Here is a 6,654-nt window from a genome sequence, read left to right on the forward strand (position 1 = left end):
ATTCAATCCATTCAATACAACATTGGATTTTCTCAAATGTCAAAATAATATTGTTCTTTACAGACACGTAAATACGCATTATTTGATCGGACTCGGATTCATTTGAAAATGGATCTCATGTCAAAGATGTATAGAAACATGACAAAATGCATTTAAATTAATCAAAAAACCCCAATGGCAGTAAACAACAAAAACGTTCGCATTAAAACTTTTCCGAAAACCATTGGAATAACATAATTTTGTTTGTTCGACTTTATTAATATGTTATATTGTACTTTATACGGCAATGAGCATAAAAGGCGTCTTTCAAATTTCAAAAAACCCAAAAGTGAACACTTTGGGTTTGATGCTTCATTTGCATACGAACGAAATTAATGTGCACCATTTTTTTGGGGGAAAACGAAATGACAGAGTAAAATCAACAATAGAATCGCATCAATGTGACTAACGAGACCTTATAGCAATGTCGTATTACACGACAAGTATACAAATAATATTATGATGAATATTGCTTTATTAAATTCTAGACGACGGAAATTATGCGGAATACGGAGCACACAAGGTATAGACTTTAAAATAATGACTTTGATAAATGCGACACTTTGACAACTGACGATGAATTCGAACATCTAGATTGCAATTGAATTTTTTTTAAATAGGATTGAGTCACCTAGAAAACATTTGAAGCATACTTTAGCCCATGATTGAACATTTTGCTTTCTAATTCAAAACAAATCGGTCCAATATTGATATGTTCAAAGAGAATTATGGAATTTGTCGCTATCAAATGTCAAAAATGCCTCTCGGTATCAATATAGTTCGCAGCGTGTTGCCAAATGCCAATATGCAAATGTGGTGCATTGTAGTGTGTGGCTACCATTGACACTGAATGATTGATTGGAATACGTAATTTTAATCCTGATTGACAGTGTGCAACCGAGACAACATTTTCACATTTTTAATACATCTTATTGTTATGGAAACATTTTAATGTGCCATATATCTAGTGTATGTCTGTGTATGGATACAAGGAAATCGATAGCATCCAAATGTATTATGGTCGATGGTTTTCACATTTAATTGGAATTGATATGCAATGACACGTACACTCATATTTAAATTTTCATGCCGAATATTTGATGAATGCCAATTGCCACTGAATTTCAAACATGACGAATATCAAATTCATAGCGGTCACATTAATTAAATGAACATATGAATGCTCTCTTTAGATCACATTTTCAAAATTATCCTTGTATGGCTTCACATTTTTTTCAAACCATTTTCTCTTGTATGAATTCACCTAAAAAAAAAAACATTCATCCAAATATTCGGTTTTTGGTTGGTAAAAAGTACCACCGACTAAAATGGGATTAGTCAACGTATATTTTTAGCCTGAAAAAAAAAAATAAAGAAAGAATTACGGTAAATCCAAACCAATTTCGGTTGATTCTAGTATAGTGAACGCCCTTCCAGTCTTTTTTTTTCTCGCCTCCTTTTTTTATTTTTATTGTTATGGTTTTCTCAAAAATGTGCATTCGACAAAACATATATATGATACCCATCTTGGTAAGCATTCTTTCCAATGTGTGCGGAGCGAGAAAAAAAGAAATTGTTCATTTTGTTACATTTCATATGGTGTAAAGGCGAATATTACAACACATTTAGAGCATTACATCAGTTAATTTACGGATAAAAATTTGCTCATGCAACGGAAATTGTGTGTTGTCTTTTGTGTGCAATATGAATATGGTACATATCAGTCACCCTTCTTTCGCATCACGCTTTCCACATTCATTCAAGTCATTTTGCATACTTTCGTCTACATATACGGCTGACATGAAAGCTTATTACTGTAAAATGAAGATGCAAAATTGCCTCAATCAAATGTAACTGAAAATTGATGCTTTTTATCGGAAAATCGGTATCAGATATTTTCAATAATGAAATTCTCTATATTGAAATTCTCCGTGACTTTTCTATGGTGTAAAGATTCAACCGATAATTATGATTGAAAAAAACGATGCTGTTCATGGGTTTCTTTAGGGCCAAAAAAGAAAACAAAAATTCATAATATCATCGATGGCACATGTGCTTTTATTGGAAACCATAAAAGAGATACTTTCATTAAATTCTCGCTATACCAATTTATGCATCAGCCACTGCTGAGCAGAAGAAAACCATCAAGTTATCGCTTTCTCATTTCCGTCTATAGCGGGTTTGTTTCGTTCTTCTCTCCGTCGATGACTTGGAGTTTGAAGGAAACTCAGTGAGTGTACACTTTCAAAAGTAGCAAAATTCTTCGTTATTTGTAATAACTCATCTAAAGCTGCTGTGCAATAGATCCGCACCCTATAAGTGTTGTTTTTGAACTGCTCTGGCTGAAAGGTATTCGAATTCGTTTTACCTTGAATATACACCAGTCAGATTTTGCTCAAAATGGAAATTTCACTCAAAACAGACATTCATCCCGATGTGTTCATGCGCACTGCAGCACAGTTCGTTTTCCCCGCAATATCATTTCTCCTCACACTAAGAATCACGATAAATGTATGTTGGTAGGAAGGAAATATGAATTGCCATCATATTTTCGTACAATTGAATGGCATTGTTGCGATAATGACAGAATTTATGATAAACATTCGCCGCTGTATATTACGTCAACCGTAAGCATTATTCTACTTTTAAGACAAAAACGACCAACTCACTTTCTTTTGTGTCACACCGAAAATTACGGATTCTCGTTTATCTTATGTCTTTTTTTCGGTAGAAAGTTCATGTTATACGCGTTCATAAAATCACAGTGTAAATTGCAAATGTAAAATTTAGGCCAATGCAAAATAGTAACCTATTTCAGGTTTTCCACTTTATATTTACATAATAATGGTACTGTGTAAACCGCATAAAGACCATAAAATGATAAAGGTGACACACAGGTGACACACAAAATTTATCATAATCATATCTTGTATAGTTTCAAGACTTCCACTTTTTCATTCTGATTTTTCGTCATGGTTTTTAAAGTAAAATAAACGTCATTGGCCATGTTTATATTATTTGAATTGTCATTTCTGAGTATCAAATAGAGACTGTCTATCTCTTTCACAATCTGAGATTCATTCTTTCTGCGATTAACATGGTAATCTCGGCGCTCATTATTTATTACATAATGCGACAAGTTAAATGACATCTCTCATCTTGTTGCGACGCTTTTGTTTTGCCAAGCCTTTTTTCTATGTGAAATGTGATAACAAAAGTTAAACTAAAATGAAAAGAAGAAGAACAGAAAATGAGCCACATTGATTTTTCATGTCTCGAGTTGAGTTGTTTGTCGAGAACCAGACAAATTGAAAATTCTTTTGCTTCTGATATTTGATTCGTTGACTTAAAACGAATGGTATCAGTTAAGCGCATCAAATGCATAAAATTGTGTGAAAATTCATGCCGAAGCAAATGCTTTCTCTATGAACATGCTACGAAAATGGGATATTGTTGTAACCGTACAATAAGCCGATTTATTTTGGGCGAATTTCTGTGCCAAACCACAACATTTGATAGAGCGTAGAACCAAATAAATTTGCTGAGGTAAATGTTTATGGTTGACTTGAGTGTGCCGATAAATACCGATTTTTAATTGATAATGATTAATGAGCGTGTGACCATAGCACCCTCAAAAAACGCGTGCACACATTTTGCTGAGCTGCTCGAAATTCTAAAATTGAGATGAAAAGTTTTGGTAGAAACTGTAATTAGATGTCGAATTTATCTGATAAATGCAGACAAAACTTTTCGCATTCACTTGGAATTTCCACCACAAAAGGTAAAATCGTACTAATATCAAGCTATACAATTCGGCTGTTGCCAGTGGTTACTGATTCGAATGCAGATTATGCCAACGTATGTCAAGATCTTCATCAACAAATTTCTAATTGGGTTTTAAGTGAGGGATTTAAGAGTGAAAAAAATGTATTCTATTGTCGCCAGTTGCTTGCTTTATTTTCGCATTGTTTTTGGATACAGAAAAAAAGTTTATCTTTAGAAATTCGAATGAACACCATTCGGACAGAATGATACAAATGACTACATTGGTCGCGACAGTGGTTGTCAGGTTGTCACAGAAACCGAATAGCAATACTGACTACTCAACATCTCTGTCTCTTTAGATGAAAAAGTGTTACACATAAAGCCGTTTACACTCGAATGCTTCGAAACGTTGATGAAGAATTAACGTGTATTCAGATATCAATCGAACAATTGGCTCTTTGCTCGAGACCACTGATTTAAATTTCTCTTCTGCATCGTATCATAATACTTTCATCAACCTTGAGGGTTTTGGGTGTATTTGTATGTATGTCTATCATCCCCATTCTATTTTGCATTCTGACTCGTCGTCGTTGGTCTTCGTTCATTCGAACAGCTCCAAATGCGGATAATACGATTTATTTCACATCACTGGCAGTATGCTTCCAGTAAACGAGTATTGAATTAAAAGCGCATTGGAGAGATAACGATTTTTGTCACTAATTTTTGCTTAAATCGAAATGTTGCGATGAAGAGGCGCTGCCAAATTGGGTGACTCGTATCTCATCTTTGCGGCACGTGAGCATAAGTAATAAAACCAAATGCCATCATGGTCGTGCATTAAATAATCACAATCATTTGCATTGGATTATACCAAACTAAAGGAGGTAGAACTAAAAAGTGGTGAAATTTTATGTGTCGATTGACATATAGTTTTCCCTATTAAATTCCATTGGAAAATGAAATTTAATTTCCATAAAATGTTCGAAGGTCATCTAGATGATTTGATAACACCTCTCTCTCTCATCATAATGTAACATCTTTGAAAAGGGTCAGGGATCATGGATTTATACAGAAACTCATCAACTGCTCATAAAGAAACTTTGACGAGGGAAAAACTAATAAATTTGTTTCGCCAGTTTTCATTCATAAGTAAATAAATGGCATCTTTACGTTTCACACCCCAACTCAGTCATACCCTCAAGAGATTTTGAACTACTGTTGACACAAAAGGACAACAGATGAATTAACCACAAGAAATGGCACTTTCATTTCCATACTTTGTGTATTTTCGCAAGATAAATGAGCATGCACAAATCAGGAATTAGAACAATATATATTTGTTATTTGACATTGTGATATTGTGTACGATTGAATCATTTATATCACTTTTTCGCATCAACAACTTTTCACATCTATTCAAATATTAAAAAATATATAAAAATTGAAGAGAAACAATGATGATAAAGTCGAAAACAAAGCAAAAAGGATACAATTATTAACTTTATTATTAATTATTATTGCTTAAAAGCAATCCATTGCTTATTTCTTCCCATTTTTTCTAATTTTTGTTGCATTTGATTTAATTCTATGCGATTCGATATATTTTGTAATTCATTTTCATCGTATGTTTGCAAATTCGATCTAGTTCACATTGGCGGCAGCAAGTATTCTTCAAATCATTTATGAGCTGTGTTTTTCTTCTGTTACATGTACGTTATAATGGACAAGTAAAGTAACATGACGTCGTTTAAATAAATTTAAAAATCCCATCACCACTGTCGCCAACATCCAGCTCTTTAGTAGGGATTTCATTGCTGTGAGAAAATCTGCCATTTATCACGTATTTTGATGTTGGTATATACATGCAAGATTCTCGATAATCGTTCCGATGATTAGGTGCAAATAGTACGTTGTGTCTATAGTTTATTTCTATGCCGTTGTTTGATGTGTTTGCTCAGATTTTGTGCTTGCGTAGAGCGGTATTCACAGAATGAGCATGCATAAGGTTTCTCACCTACAAAAAACAGATTTCAATTGATCATAGTTATACACTGTTATAGATATAAATTCGGAATTGTCTGTTATTGTGATTATATATCAGCACTTACCCGTGTGGATTCTTTCATGAACTTTTAAACTGGATTTGGTTCGAAAACTCTTGCCACAATCCAGACACTGATGGGGAAATTTACCTAGAAAAAATATTCAATGCAAATTATCAAATTATGAGAGATACGCCATTGTATGATTTACCCTCGTGAATCAATAAATGTTTTTTGAGTGCATCAGACCTTGAGAATTGAGATGAACAAACTTCACACTGGTATTTTATTTTTTCACCCCAATGCATTCCGATGTGGTGCACCAAGCTCTTTTTGTAAGCAAATGTTGTTTTGCACACATAGCATTCAAATTGGTGTCGTTGTTCAACTGGTATGTGTAGTTTGGTATGTTTATTCAATTTTCCTCTGTCACTATAGCTCTTTCCACATTGCTCGCACAAGTGGCCAGCTTGATGTTTTGGTCCTTTCTTCGAATGTTTTCCATAAAAATGCTTTTTCAATTCACTTAAATTCCAATAGAATTTGTTGCATTTTTTACAGCTGCAAAATAAATTGAGAGCGTTAATTGACTAAATTAAGAATTACGCATGAAAAATGAATTGATTCAAAATACAATTTTTGTGAATACAAACCAATATTTAAGATATGGTATGTGACAGCGTATAATGTGTCTAATAACCGTTTTCCTTGCTTTAAAAGATGCGTCACAAAATGGACAAAACGATTGACTTTGAGGATGATAGTTCTGTTTGGAGTGATCTCTCAAATGACGATTATTGTCAAATAA

Source organism: Contarinia nasturtii, unplaced genomic scaffold (genome assembly GCF_009176525.2).
Source record: "Contarinia nasturtii isolate CC-2019 unplaced genomic scaffold, AAFC_CNas_1.1 Cnas_scaffold_533, whole genome shotgun sequence".
Lineage (NCBI taxonomy): Eukaryota > Metazoa > Arthropoda > Insecta > Diptera > Cecidomyiidae > Contarinia > Contarinia nasturtii.